The following is a 15,830-nucleotide window of genomic DNA, read 5'->3' on the forward strand; positions in this document are numbered from 1 at the left end:
GGTTTCAGTGTCTGAACTTCTTGGTTTTATTATTTCCAGTAATGGTATAAAAACGTAACATCCGATCAAATTATTAGGCTTGATAATATTTTGGGGATATCCATATCCACATCTTAATAAAAGAAGGTTAGATTAACTTTTTTAATCAGAAATATGAATCCTTAAGAATAGTATTATTGAAAATATTGATTCAGTTCATTTTGAAGTTCTTCACTATTTTAATGTATTTATGAAGATAAACAATGATTTCTTTTTTTATGACATATCACCGAATTATTTCTTTTTACTTTTCCTTGTGAAAAATGCTCTCTTCAGTAAAATCCTCATCATTACATGTTTACAGCGAACGACAAAATGTTTAGATAGTTTCTACGTTGATTACACTGGAAAACTTAGCATTTGTACAAATGAAATAAAACCAAAAATATATTTCTGTTTTGAAATTGAGATGTAATGTCAATTGGACAATTGTCAAGACCTAAGATCATTCTTCAATTATTAAGACCTGAAGAAGTTGACTCCTATGCTCTCCAAGAATGAGGAACAAATGAAGATAGAAAGAATCAAAGGAATATTGTACTTTTAACTTTATTCTTCATCTAAAAAATACTCTTATTCAAAACTCCGTATTCCACGTGGTACAACCGGATGAAAATTCATCCGATGAAACTAACAGGTGGCATAAAAGAGTAGAAACAATGAAAAGATCAATTTACCATGAGTTGGGGATTTAAATATTTCGAATAAAATTAGTAATTTCTTTATTTGAATTTTTTCGGGGTGCAGTATTATATTAATTCATAGTATTTATTACGTGGTATGACGTCATTGAAATCATGAGCAATATTAAGATAATGTTTTATGTTTGGTAATAGCCAGCTTAAAAAATAATACCACTCAAAAATGCAAAATCTTACTAAAAATCCTTGGATATGCATATTTTCCCAATAGATATTTTCTTTTTAAAAATTAAACATTGAATATTCTCTATAATATAAGATATGATATTCTTTATCACTATGTGGGATGAATAATTTCTGAGTAGTGATGTACAAATTATATAAATCAGCAGATTCGACTTTTATTTACAGTTTTTTTTTTTTTTTTTTTTTGCATTTTTACGTAGAAAATGTGTGTTTGTGCAATCGTTCCAAAGCAACATCTTTGATTACACGCTCTGTAAGTTTTACCCTCTAAAGCAAGAGAGCTCTGCGCCAACTCCATTTATCCAGCCCATCTTGCCGCCAATACTATCGAGGTTTTTACAATCCACTTTTACTATTAAATCGAATCATTTTTCTTTTCATTACCAATACTTCACTCTACTGGAAAACACTTGGCTTTTATAGAGTGTTTTATTAAATATTTGGTACTACAGTCCACAATATTTGACTATACAAACATTGTGGAACTTTCAGTCATCATTAAACAGCTTGGTGGCAAAGAGAAATGAACTTATTTGCCAAAGACAAAATACTTACTGTGCAGGCATTGCAAATTATTCACCCAGGCCAACAAGTAGTATGTGCATCAGGCACAAAAAGAATGTTGTTTTGCACATGAAGGCGGAAAGGCTATGATGAAGCTGATCAACGTTAAATATTCCAACAAACACACAGATGTCATATTTAGCAATGACCTTATGAAGGCCTTGACCTCTGCAAACATTACCAGGGCAGCATTGACAACAAGGAGCTCAAAGACTGCTTGGAGAAGTACACCAAGAAGACGATGTGCTCAGTCGTAAAGGAGAATCCCAACATAATAGCGAGCTTCAACTGAGCCCTCACCACATTTGTGGACTATGCAAGAGCCCTTAGCAATTTCAAGGACCTTCTCATCAATAAAAGGAACAAGATAACGAAGAAACACCTCAAGGATAAGATGATTATTCAGTGGAATTCAGTGGCTTGCCAGAATAATAAAGAATTATAATTTGATTGAAATATTTAAAACCAAAATGAACCCTTTTTAACTGGATTTATTTGCATTTAGCTACATTGTTATTGATTATTTGGACATAATTAGCTATGAGAGTCTTAAGAAATCAGCCTAAAAATGAAAATATATCGACTTCAGAACAAGATAGAAAATCAATAAAAACCCTTTTACATAATGGCAGAAATTATAACCTAAAAGATGTTCCCTTATGTTAACAATGGATTCTTTGAATCCATATCTCTCTTAAGTGTTTTTGCTTCGAAATGAACTTATAAAAGGATATTTTTGAGACTTTGACTCTCACAGATAGAAACACAACCCTTTTTAACCATAGATGCTTTAAGGTATAATTAAATATAAAAATCTAGCACGAAAAAGTAAAAATGATCTTACAAAAATGAAAATGATGCTATTCTTACAAAGAAAAGTTCCAAATTAGTTGGAATTAAATCAACTTGTTTTGATTAAAAGTCTTACTTGCATTTATGTACTCGTCAATAAGTAGGTTTGTTTTTCCATGACGAAAATAAAGAAATTGGCTGAAATTTTTAATCAAGGTAGTGGATAATGAAGGTAATCGCTTAGCGTCTCTATTCTGATTGGCTTATCTGAGTGACGTCACAAATGTTGTATTCTCTCAGAAATGAAAAAATAATATTATTATAACAACGTGAGTTGAGAATTTATCAAGGTGATGGATAATATAATTCCCTTCAGGGTCTGTTCAAGGGATCTTGACTATTAAGGGGAGATCCAATGAGTAAGTGTTTCACTCGGTGGATCTCATCTCCTTTAATGGAAAGATCCTTCATTGTGCAGGTGTCTTTTCATATCAAGGTCTGTGATAGTTACTTTTGATTTTGTTAATAATTAATTGTCCGTATACATAAATTCCTTCAGATCTTCCATGGAATCGTCGTATACTTCTACATATAAGAACTAAGCAGCTCCATACAACGAAAAAATAATCGAGTGCGATACCCAGTGAGAAGCACAGAGTTATCATCCTCCTCCACCCAGAGCTCCTTCTTTGAAATTATTGATAGTCAACTCAGTTTTACTCCAACTCTAAGAAAACTATTGCATTAATAAGAGTCCTTCAGTTTCCTTGATGTATATAATGCTGAAGTCACTCATCCCTATCACATTTATAGCAATTGGCTAGTCACCCTAATGGCATATAACTCTCGCAAAGATCTAGGATCTCAACACAAATAAATAAATTATTAAATGTTTTTCATAGGATAATAATATGTAAATAGTTTTACTGAAAACAATGGTTAAAATGTAACAATGTAATGAATGATATAATTGTTTTAGTAGGCATTGAAAAAATAATAAAGTATCGACGATATTCTCCAAAATTTACATTCCCTATTTATGAGTTCTTCGTTATTTTATTGGTTAATTCGTTTTTATTTTGGACATACAAATGCTATTCTGTTAACGTGATTGTTGTCAGGCGAGTAAAAATTTCAAAATCCTTCCTATTATTAGTTATAAAACTATTATTGGTCTGTATTACAAATCATTGACAGCATGATTAAAAATGGAAAATCTTTAGAAAACGTGATTTCCCAATTATTATTCAAATATTTATTAATATATACATATATATATCTTTCTGGAGAGAAAAGCAGAAATTGCAAGGCAACAGAGGCTTATGCAATTCATGATCTTCAGTTCTGTTAGCAAAATAAACTCTATATCAACATAAATAACAAATTAATATTTAGAGGTAAGTTTATATTTTTCACATAATGTTCAATTATTTTTAATATATAATTGATTTTTTCATATCATGATTGATTTTTATTATAAAACTATACCTAATATTAAGATATCCGTGTATATCCCCTATCAAAAGAAAATTGAAAATATTCACAAAGGATTAGATGTAATTGTTCAAACTTAAAACTACAAGGTAACTACTAATAGTAATAGTTATCTACCGTATTATACTCATAAACCTAGATAGATACTCACTTATATAAATATATTTTCATACCTACTGGGGTATAGTAGGAAAATAAAATGTAATTCCTCCTTTATAAAAAACTGAGCCCTGTTTGCAAGTAGAAAATATTACATTTTGCGTTTTATTCCTTGTAATTATAGAGCAAAATACAAGTACAGGCTAGCGTTTTCCATACATATGTGACGTCATTAAAATGGACTTGCTTACTTTTTCAAATTCTAGCTAAGTCGTGAGCAACACACCTTTATTATCCAGCACCTTGTAATAAATAAACGCCTCTACATATAAGTTCCGTAGACAAATTTTAAAAGACATCGTTTTGAATTAAATTAAAACACAAAGTAATAAACGTATAAGGCATGGTTGACAATTTGACCCCGGTTTCACTGGCAAAAGGGTTAAAAAATGTTTAGTGTAGAAAAGAAACAATGAGAATACAATTTAATAAGTATTTTCTAGGGTAAAAATCTTTTGTATGTATTATGACTCTTAAGTTTCAATCCTGTGTTTTATGTTGCGTAGGCAAAAAAATTCCATTTATGAGCAATTTTCCATGAAAGTGACAGTTTTTGTGTGACAAAAATTTTAAAATCCCATTTTTGTAGACCTATAGAATCTACAATGTACATTAAAAAAAACAGTTATTTATGTGCAAATGATAGATAGTGGTCAGGACTTTGAAATAAAACTGTTTGTTCAGTCGTTTCTTTAATTACTTTTGTGAAATGACCGTTTAAAAAATATGTCCCAAGTGACAAGGAGAATCGATAATTCAGACTTTTTGATAAATTCCTCGATTTAGGTAGCCATATCTACTGATAGGAAAGGACTACAGGCTTGATTTATATATCATTTTATTGGAAATTTAATAAGCTTTCTATTGATACTTAACTTATACTGTTTCTTGTACATGAACATTTAAAAAAAAAATAAAAATATTACGCCTACTCTCTAATTTTATTGAAGTGTGAAAAAATACAGTTGGTCAATTTTATGCAAAATTTCGCATTACAAGAGGCCTCAACCAAAATACACATCGAACGATATTCATTAAAACTTAATCGATTATACTTCTTTATAAAAATAATACCCAATTTGAGTCAAACAAATGAATCATTCCGGAATTTTCTCTTCTTTTTTTTTACGAAGTAACAAAAATCGATTTTTGAGCAATATATCCATATTTCGAAACGCTTGATATTGCGTAATCATTTGACCAGCGGCTACTTGATATTGTCTAAATCAAAGTCCAATTTGTCAAAGAACAACTACAAGCTCTCAAAACCAAAGGTATTTCACTACAGGGTGTCCACGATAAATTGGAACTACTTTAAACTTCATCCAGACCCCTAATGTGGATATTTGGGGTTAAATCATACTAATATAAAAGGTTGAGTGGACAATACACTATAAGTTCCACCACAATTGTTTTGACAACAAACAATAGTCATCATGGAACAAGCAAGGAGAGACGCCATCCTCGAATTGGCTCGCGCGGGACACAGCCCCTCTGCTATCTACAAGCTTCTTAGCTAACCCAAGACCACAGTGTACCGGGTCTTCAATGCCTGGGAGGTTGAGGGGAAGGTCCGCTGCAAGGCACACAACATGAAAAGTGACCGAATCCACAATCCCCACTTCCTTGAAGGCCTGCAGAAGTCCATCAAGGCTTCGCCGGGGACTTCCTTGTCCAGGTGGGCCAATAACCATGGAGTGAACAAACAGCTGGTCTCCAAGGCTGTGAATAAGGACCTCGGGTACAGGTCATACCAAATGGCCAAACAACACATCCTCACGGCATCCATGAAGGCCAACAGGCTCACCAACGGTAAGAGTCTCCTCAAAGACCTGGAGGAAGAATCATCTTCTTCTCCGACGAGAAGAACTGGACTGTCGACAGAAGCTACAACATCCAGAATGACAGGTGGCTAGCCAAGGAGAGAGAAGAGGTCCCTGCGGTCTTCACTACAAAGTTCTCCATTACGAGGGAGTGGAATGCTGTCGATTCCGCGGAAGTCATCAGAGCATGCAAATCCTTTAGGGGCAGGATGGAGAAGATGGTGGCTACGGAGGGAGGGCATGTTAAATAAATTTATTGTTTAATATCATGTCTAACTTTTTCGTATTAACAAATACACTCCAAATTCAATTTTTATCAAGCAGGTTGAATTTTAAGATAGTTCCAATTTATCGTGGACAAACTGTAATTGATTCATTTGTAGAACTTGAAAATACTGAAAATATATTTTTATTTCCCTCAGATTAGACAAACCTTTACAAAAATGAGTATATCTAAAAAAAACCACTGCATATTTTGTATTTCTCACTTCAGATTTGAAGTTTACATAAAATTTTCGTAACTAAAAAATGTATTACTTATAAGATTTCGAAACTTGATATTTTCCCAATTTTCTGAATGAAACCCGGGTATAATCTCAAATCATATAATAATTACAATTAAATAGCTAATTTTTTTTCAACACTGATAAAAATATAAATTTTAGAGTACCATTTGATGCATTATTTTTACCATGATTTAAAAAAACGTATTGTCAGCTTCAATCTTAATAATAGGAGTCCTAAGTTTGAAATTTTTGACACAATTTATATGTGATTCAGATAATTCATAACCTTATTGTTCGTTAGAGTGTCTTTGCGAATCAAAATAAATCCCATTTGCTAATAATAATGTCCTTAATTCATCTGAAGACTATTTAAAAAAGTTCTAATAGACTAATCATTAAAATGCAATGATCAACTTTGTGAATACGAAAAAGAGTCCTACTTTCCATCCATTTGTATAGTAGTGACCTCGAGAGTCATCTTCTACTTTTTCAATGACAAATCGAAGTGATAATATATGTAAGTATGCAAGATGTGTAATTGTCTTTAAGGACTAAATAGCACAAAGAAAGCCTTATAAATGGAACCTTTGAACACCTATTAATGTGTTTGAGATGAGTTATTTGTTCTTTTGTTTTGTTTGTTTTTTAACATAGACGACACTAAAAGACTCAAAACGATCAAAGAGTTTTCTTTGGTTAAAATACTAAGTATAGTTGACTTCAAGGGGAATATAATTTTCAATAAAGTAAGTGGAGGATGAGAAGTCCCTCAATTTCTCACTGGGTTTTGATTTGATTATTCTTACTCTATATCAAATTCATTGCTCCTCTGTTCTCATACAAGTATACAACGATTCCATATTAGATCTAGAGCGGCTGATACATTCTTGAGTCAATGATCTACAAGATTAGGAGTCGCTGGCATGGACTTTTATGTTTATATGTATATCCACAATGAATTATCCTTCGATTAATAGAGATGAGAGCTAATGATGAGCCAAGGATCCTTCTCAAAAGGGAAGAGATAATTAACATCATGTTAAAAGTAAGAGGTGTGCTCCTAGGATATTCTATTTTATTTAAGGAAAATATATGAATTCATTGAAATAAGGCCTGGATGCAAATTCAAATATACGAATTTTCCGTTGAAAAGATCCGTCAAATAACGTAAACGATAAACCAGAACTATTGAGCTATACAATTCCAAGTTTTTCCTATCATAGCCATAGTAAAAACGTATTTTTACCCTACAAGGTTTTGCGGCGATGCACATTCCTAGTTACTAAAGGGCCGGGAACATAATGAACGTTGATCAATTTAAGGAAATTCTAGAGAATTTGTTTTAATTAGAACTTGTTTATTGCTCATTAAAGAATATTATTTAAGAATTTCAGCACCTTCAGTTTTAATCAGACGCTCCACGCGGCCACAGAACGCTTTAGACACGTTGAAAGCGTGGTGCTTAGACATTGATCGCCACTCTTTCTCAAACTGATTGCTTAAGGGACTTAATAGTGCTGTGATGTTGTCTACAGGCTTTGCATTCAATTTACCTACCACCAGTTGCTGTAATCAAGTGATAAGGCCTCAAAGGTGGCTAAAAATCCTTCGACAAGAACTTATTTTATAGACCATCATATTCTGGACGATTTTTACAGTAGGTGCAGGAGCCAATGTCTGTTAAAACAAAAATCAGCTTTTTTTTAGTTGCATTGTAATCTTGAGAACCTAGGGAAACATTTTTGTTTGTATAATAATCAAGAATTCCTCACTAATCAATCTGTATCCAACAGGGAACCAAATTACCTTTATTTTGGCTACCTTCAGAAAAAATAATGTCCAGCATCCTTACTTAGGCCGGATGTTTGGTGATGGGCACTTCATAAAGGTTGCAGTTGACTTCTCCAAAACAAACGACCCTATCATTTTGCCTAATGTATACAGGATCCACTGTAAATGTCTCCTCGTCTGAGAAGAACAAATTTGGTTTCCATTATACCTCAGGTCATTGTAAAGGTTTTTACACTGATCAAATCGTAATTTTTATTGTTGTTGAGTGAGAAAGGATGGAACAATATGTCAGAGAGACTAAACATTTTCGTTTTACGGCATTGATTACCGTGGAACGGTTCGTCGACGGCTTTTATGACAGATCCGTCATCATCATCTACTGAATTTTCAAAAAAACTTTTTTTTTCATTTGAGGATTTCATTTGATCGGCCTTCCCTTTATATGACGATCACTGATGCCCTCACCATTTTCAACCTTAACCTTGATCCTTCAGACAGTGGTTCTGGTGAGATTAAGAGTCATTACAATATAAGAAAGGCTAAATTCTGCTTCGACTTAACAAGCAACTTCTTTCTTTTTTTACTCCATTTTCGTTCATATTTATCCTAAAGACTTGGTAAATAAAGCGTTGAAGAGGTAAATAATTATCTGTTCATTTTGTTAATGCACCTTTTGCATAAAATTAACCAAAACCTCTCAAAACGCAATTAAAGTCATGTTCCAAAACTTGCTGACGTCCTGGTAAGTAGGTATATGCATAGGGAATTATTTTCCTTCGATAATATAACTTATTGCTATTAAAGATTAAAATCCTTACGAGTTGGTCACTCCTAGGTCATGGAAGAGTCTCTAATGATTTCCTTTTATATGACTTTTTCCATATTCGACGTTAATTTAACTTTAATCTGCTACAGCCTTGCTATGCCAAACTGTCCATCAAAATCCCTTCTTTGTCTATATATATTTATTTTTCTATGTTAAGGGCCAATACAATTCTAATATTAAATTCAATTGTAAGAATATATTCTAAGCCCTCTAAGAAACAATTTTTGAATTAATAACAATTTAAAAAATACTCGGTATGGTAATTATAGGGAAGTTAAGCAATATTAAATCAGTTTTCCAAGACCTATATTGTGTATTTATTCTTATCCTTCATAAACTGTTTCCCTTATGATCAAATGTCCAACTATGAGGACATTTGATTTTGACACTCAACAAAACTGTCATTTCTATTAATTCAGCCACTTGCAATTGAGCTCTGATACTCATTTAATTTGATTTGGATACCATTATAGTGAGTCTGATCATTCATGCATCCAAATTGGTTTGTAGGACTACAATTGGGGTTTTCTTCAAAATGAAAAATTCAAATTTTACGATCGCGTATCACTTGAGGAAAACGGTTGTAATAAAATTTTTGAGACTAAGACGAAGGATTTTAAACAATAATTTGAAAGCTGAGCCATATAATCCATGATTTAAATCTGGTATGTTTTTTTAGCTGGCCGTTAATTAAGGAATGTTCTTCTCCTTAGCAGTTGTCGTTATCATTTTATTCCTGAGTAGTGAACATACTCTCCTTAATAGCTTCAATTATATTCAAACCTGCTTGAACGTACGTGTGTGTTCATAAAAGACCGAGCGTAAACCAGAAGATTTGTTGTGGCATTATAATTGTAAGTCCTTGTTGGACTTAGAGTAGAATTGGGGATCAAAACTGGATTAATTCTAGCAAATGTTATTGTTTATATCCTTTTCTCCTTCCTTTCTTATCACAGTTGATTGGAGCTGATCTAATGAAACGTCATGAGCATTATTCTTTCTCTCTTCCAACCCATTCTTCAAATTGTCAGGGTTACCATGTTGATTTTCGTTTGTTTCTTTTTGGCGTGCCCACTCCACACTGGATTTTCATAATTGCATATAGTACTAGAAACCTGTAGAGGAAGGCTAAAGCGTGCCCGGGTACAAAAGGAACAATAAGAACTGAGAAATTGCTACAATGACGTTGCATATGCTCATAAAGTCAACCACTTATCATATATTTATAAAAAAACGTTCATTTATTAGAGTTAAATAGTCGAATGTATACTTATTTCTAAAAAAAAAAAAAAAAGGGCTATGATAGGCTTCAGATTGGAATCAAATAATTTCATACACATTATGATTTATGAACTTCACAGGCAATAATTTGTTTATTTTGGTGTTTTTTAAACTACGACAAATGGCCTTTAGAGCTTATGTTATGTCATTGTGGTAATGTCTCAGTTATTTTAACCCATTTTGTAGCGGGCGTGCTTACTTACAGGTTTTTAGTATTATATGGTCCAGCAAAATTAGCGAAGAATAAAAGTTTTGAATTAATTTTAATTTCTAAATGCCCCGGCTAATGCTAGACACAATCTACTCGTGTTAAATTGAAACATCATGATTTCCTTTACAAATAGAGAATGTTATTTTAAAAAAAAATCATTTTAACATGGCCATGGAGAAAAAAAAAGGGATATGATCACTGAAACTTTTCAAGCATAACCTTGCCACCTTGTCATCAATAAACAGCAGAATATCAAATTAACAGATCCCCCTAAAAATAGGTAACCCTAGGAAAGACGGTAAAAAAAAATTGGATTGAGTTTACCTTTTCGTGACATTTGGCCTATTATATGGTCATTAAACTATACTTGATTAATTTAGATTATAAAGCTATTGATTTAAGTAAGTAAGGACATTAATAATCACAACAGTTGAGAGGTTTTCCTATTAATTTTTTTTTAAATATGAATTCAGACATGATAAAGTTATTTTGGCAAAAAAAAATTATATAATAGAATAGATTATATAACTAATTACATATAAAGCTTATGTTCGAATCAGAGACTTTTATTGAGTAAGAGCTTTGTAAAATTGTTATGTCAATATAAAAGGTTTGAATAACGGTGTGTCAATTAAAAAGGAAGTAATCTCCGATAATTGATGGAGAGTATGTAAAACACAAAACGACTTTTTTGTACATAGATCTATGGGGCATATTCGTCCAACCATTTAACAAATAATCATTATCTTTGAATTTGGCTTAAAAGATTTTTCCCAATAGCCGCCCTTTGGCCTCTTTCGACGGTCCGAAAAGATGTCAAAGACTTTTCCCACAAATTCAAACTCCCTAAAATCTTTGTCTCAAGCCTTCTAAAATCCATTGTTTTCACACAATTATTAAAAATATGTGATGTCTGTCCAGTTATCCACATTTAAAGGAGATTAACTTTTCTTCCAGGGATTTTCCCATAAAACTGTTGCACAATACAGACTTGTTGTTGACATGAGTTTGTAAAATTATACAAGCTTTATCCCTATACATTTTAAAAAGGTGCATCAATGTTAAAAATCTATTCATCTCCCTCTTTCTCCCTCAAGGTGTCAGATTGGATTTAAAAAAAGGACACAACTCAGTTCTGTTGTGTCTTGACGAGGGAGAGACACAAACTTATTTATAGTTGGAGAGATCCAGGATGACCGAGAGACATGAGGAGAAGAAATCACACGGAGGAATAATATAACACTTATTTATAAGATCGTGTGTATTCTTTGTAATACAAAACCATACTCTAATTATTTACAAAATACATGACTATTTATACTATGTAAAATACAGTACTTTAATACATAAAAGAAAATACAAGAAGATGAGAACAAGGGGAAAGGAAATATCAAATACATTACAAGTTCTAAATATATAAAAGCTTATTTGAAATGCAGTTCTTCCATTTGATGGAGGTAGGCTTTGCTTAAAAGATGTTTGTATTCGTCTGTTGATGAGGATCATCAGCTTATCAATATATTTAGCTAAAGGGTAAGCAGTGTGTTAGTGTTGCGTTGTTATTTATCCAGTCCAGTCTTAGAACTGGACCTTAAGACCAAGGGGGTTTGCAGAACTATATTTTAGTGAGCCTTGGTTTTTGGAATTTTTGGAAAAAAATTCCAAAAATCCATAACCATTCACGAAAAAACAGAAAAGTTAAATTTATTTAGCAAAAAAAAAACTAAAAATCCACAGTTGTCGACAAAAAAATTGGTCAATTAAATTTTTTTGATAAAAAAAAATCAAGTATTAGATTTATTGTAAAAAAAAATCAAATAGTAAATTTTTCGGGGAAAAAAAATAATGATTTTTCATACAAATTTTCAAAAATCCACGGTTATTCATAATAAATTTTAAAAAAAAATGCTGAATAAAATATTTTGGAAATTAGGATATCTGGGAGGAGGGCGGCTACATCCCCTCCAGCCCAGCCTCAGCGGATACTCCTGAAAAATGTCAGTCCTTGGAATTGTCAGTACGAGAAATGATTAAGCAAAGAAGAAATAATTATGAGTGACGTCATCAATAACCGAACTTTATAAATTTCTAGGAAGGGACAAACAAGGTGACTATATATATAGTGTGTCAATAAGTTATTTCTGTGCTTTTGTTTAAAATTGTACTAGCTATTTTGATGACGTCATAGAGGAGTCAATACAGGAGGAAATTCGATTAAATATATTGACTAGTACAGGAGATAGTATTTTATTTTCTCATCAGACAATACTATGTGTGTAAATTTTTATTCTTCTAATATTACGGCTACTAAAATTATTTAAAAATAAATATATTAAAGTTTTTTTTATGAAAAAATACGTCAAAAACTCAATTTTCAAATAAATATGTAAAGATAGTGGAAATCTGATGGATTTGTATGTACAGGTTACCAACAACACGTGCCCGTAAGACTGAACGTGTTTTTATTAGTAAAGGCATCAAAAAAGTTTTCTACTAACGTCAATCAGACTGCGTTGCAAGTTTCTTATCGCCACACCTTATTTATAGTACCATTGGGGACTTGGGTTTTCAGTCCTAAGTAAAGATAGACAACACTTCAATATATCATATGTGTGCAAGTGTCTTAAAAGATTATTATTATATAGCTTAAGAAGCCTTGCCCTTGTGAGGAAACATTCCTAGAACTAGTTATCTGACAATACATCAATAATTAAATCAGATTTTCATGATGTGCATTGTCAGAAAAGAGTTGTATACATCAAAAAAAAAAAAAAAAGATTTTCCTCAATAAATATGTTTTTTTCTTGATTATTGAGTCAAGACCTTTCTTATATTTTTTTCATTATTTGCTTAGTTAACGATCATATATATGTATGGTCTCATTGAGTAATAATTGATTAGTCAGCTCTAATGGGATCATTCTGAGCAACTATGCACAAAAAATATGTATTTTTGTATTCACTGCCAATTATATTTAACTAACAAAACATTTAACAATTTGATCATAGACGTTTTTACTGCCTTTTCAGATTGCATCATAATTGAATGGCTCATAGTGAGATGTTTATTTAACTACGGGAGTATTTCTTAGCGGCCCTGTTTTTTGGAATTGGTCATCTGAGGAATATATTTTCTTTTTCAGCGTTGCTGTGATTATTATTTTACTCATGAGTAATTAACTTCTTACCCTACGGCGATAAATCATTTTCCAAGCCAGATGGAATATTAGTGTGTGCTTATAAAAGAGGGAGATTAGCCCTGAAAATTTGTTGTAGAGTTGAAATTGTTAGTCCTTGTTGGACTCAGAGTAGAAATGAGGATCGACATTGGATTCGTTCTCGCCTATGCCCTAGTGGCTTTCCTTCTCTTCCTCCTCCATTGTCACAGCAGATTATAGATGATATAATTAAACGTCACGACAGCCGAGCTGCTGTCTACAAAAAGTTCTAGAAACTTTAATATTTGATTTTTTTTTCTTTCAAAAAATCAATTTTTTTTTTAATAGCTATAAATTTTTAAAGTTATTCTATATAAAAGTTAAGTTTTTGATTTTTTTTTTCAAAAATTTGTATATTGGAAATTAATTTTTGAATTTTTTTTTGTTAAAAGCGGTAGATTTTGATTTTTTTTTCCAAATTTCTTTTTTAATTTTTTTTCCCAAAAAATTCAATTTTCTGTTAATATTTGCAATTTTTGAGATTACCTATTGATTTTTGAATTTTTTTACAAATAATTTAATATTTTAAATTTTTTCTAATAAATTAATTTTTGGTGAATTTTGATTTTTTTTTTCCAAAATTGTAACTTGTCCAATTTTTTTCTTCAGAAAAATTAAGTTTTTGGATTTTTTTCTAAAATATGTAAATTCTTTGATTTTTTCTTTTCAAAAAAATTCCAAAAAAAAAATTGAGATATTCTCCTTTTCTTGATATTTTTTCAAGATTATTGTTATATTGATGCATCACATATTATTATTGTACGTATAATTCATAGCTTCTTATTTAATATTTATCCCATTGTGACACAAAAAAATGGAGAGACGCGGGTTTTTATGATTTTTTTTTTTTTTTTTTTTACATGCGCAAAATACTCACGACTTTCATCACTTTGTATAACATCGACTGGTTTATTCTAGTCGGTAATCTAAACAGGGTTTTTTTATATTGCGAACCTATTATTATTTAATTATGGAAGACAGAACATCTAAGTATAAAGTAGTAACTAGAGTGGGTGCTCATAAAAAGACGGTTAGTATCAATAAGGGGTTTAAATTGTGTTTATTCCATTGATGAAAATAATATAATAATACAAGCGGTTTTTTGTAGTCGCTACTCGAATATATGTTTTTTTTTATCGTCCAAGGCTGTTATCATTATTTTTGAAGATAACATTTAAATTATAAGTAAAAATTTATCAATATTGACTCCCCATATTATAGCTATATACATAGTGGGCTTTGTGTTTTTTCCTTCATATCATAGATGCTCCCAGCTAATTTAATGTAATGTCATGACAACTACGCTGCTTTTCCCAGAGTCTTCTTCAAATTTTAAAGGTTACCACGTTAAGTTTTGGTTTCTTTTTTTTAAATACCCACGGATAGTATTATTATTTTTATCCATGAATATGATAAACCTTAAGATAAATTATACATATTTAAAGAGGTGCCCACGAAACTTTTTCTTTTTGATATTGCTATAAAAAAAAGACGGATGGATATTTTTCAATAATTTTTTTTTATTTGAAAGCCTCAACATTCCGGTTCATAATGAAACACCATCTTATTCATATGGCCGCCGTCGCTAGCCTTACAGTAGCCCAATCTGTCGACCCAATTTTTCAATACATTTTCGATTTGCATGATCTTCAATAGCTGCAATGGCACTTCCAATTTCGGTTTTCAAATCCTCAATAGTCTCTAGATGGTTGGCGTAACATTTATTCTTGACGGTTCCCCACAAAAATAGTCCAACGGAGTCAAATCGCAGCTACGAGGTGGCCAGTTGATGTTGCCGTTTCGGCTTATGATGCGATTGTTGAAGACAGTGCGCAAAAGATCCACTGTAACGTTGGCTGTGTGGCACGTAGCGCCATCCTGTTGGAATCAAATGTCGTCGATGTCTTCCTTTTCCATTCGGGGAAACAAAAAATCTTCCAACATGGCCTGATAGCGCTCACCATTGACGGTAATAGCAGCTCCTTCCTCGTTTTTTCGCTTTCGGCAACATCAGCAATGTTTTCGATTGAGCGCACTGGACGAACACGGAAAAGCGTTGTTTTATCCATTAACGAACCAGTTTCGCGCATACGCTCCACAAATTTAATCACAAACTGCCTGGAAGGCGCTTTATTTTGACCGACGTAATTTTCTTGCAGTTTCGTTTGAAGACTCTCCATTTTTGAAGTAAGTCTTCAGTATTTCCCAATTTTTTTACAGCGTAAACTTAACTATTTCGT

This window comes from Lepeophtheirus salmonis, chromosome 11, assembly GCF_016086655.4.
Source record: "Lepeophtheirus salmonis chromosome 11, UVic_Lsal_1.4, whole genome shotgun sequence".
NCBI classification, from domain to species: domain Eukaryota; kingdom Metazoa; phylum Arthropoda; class Copepoda; order Siphonostomatoida; family Caligidae; genus Lepeophtheirus; species Lepeophtheirus salmonis.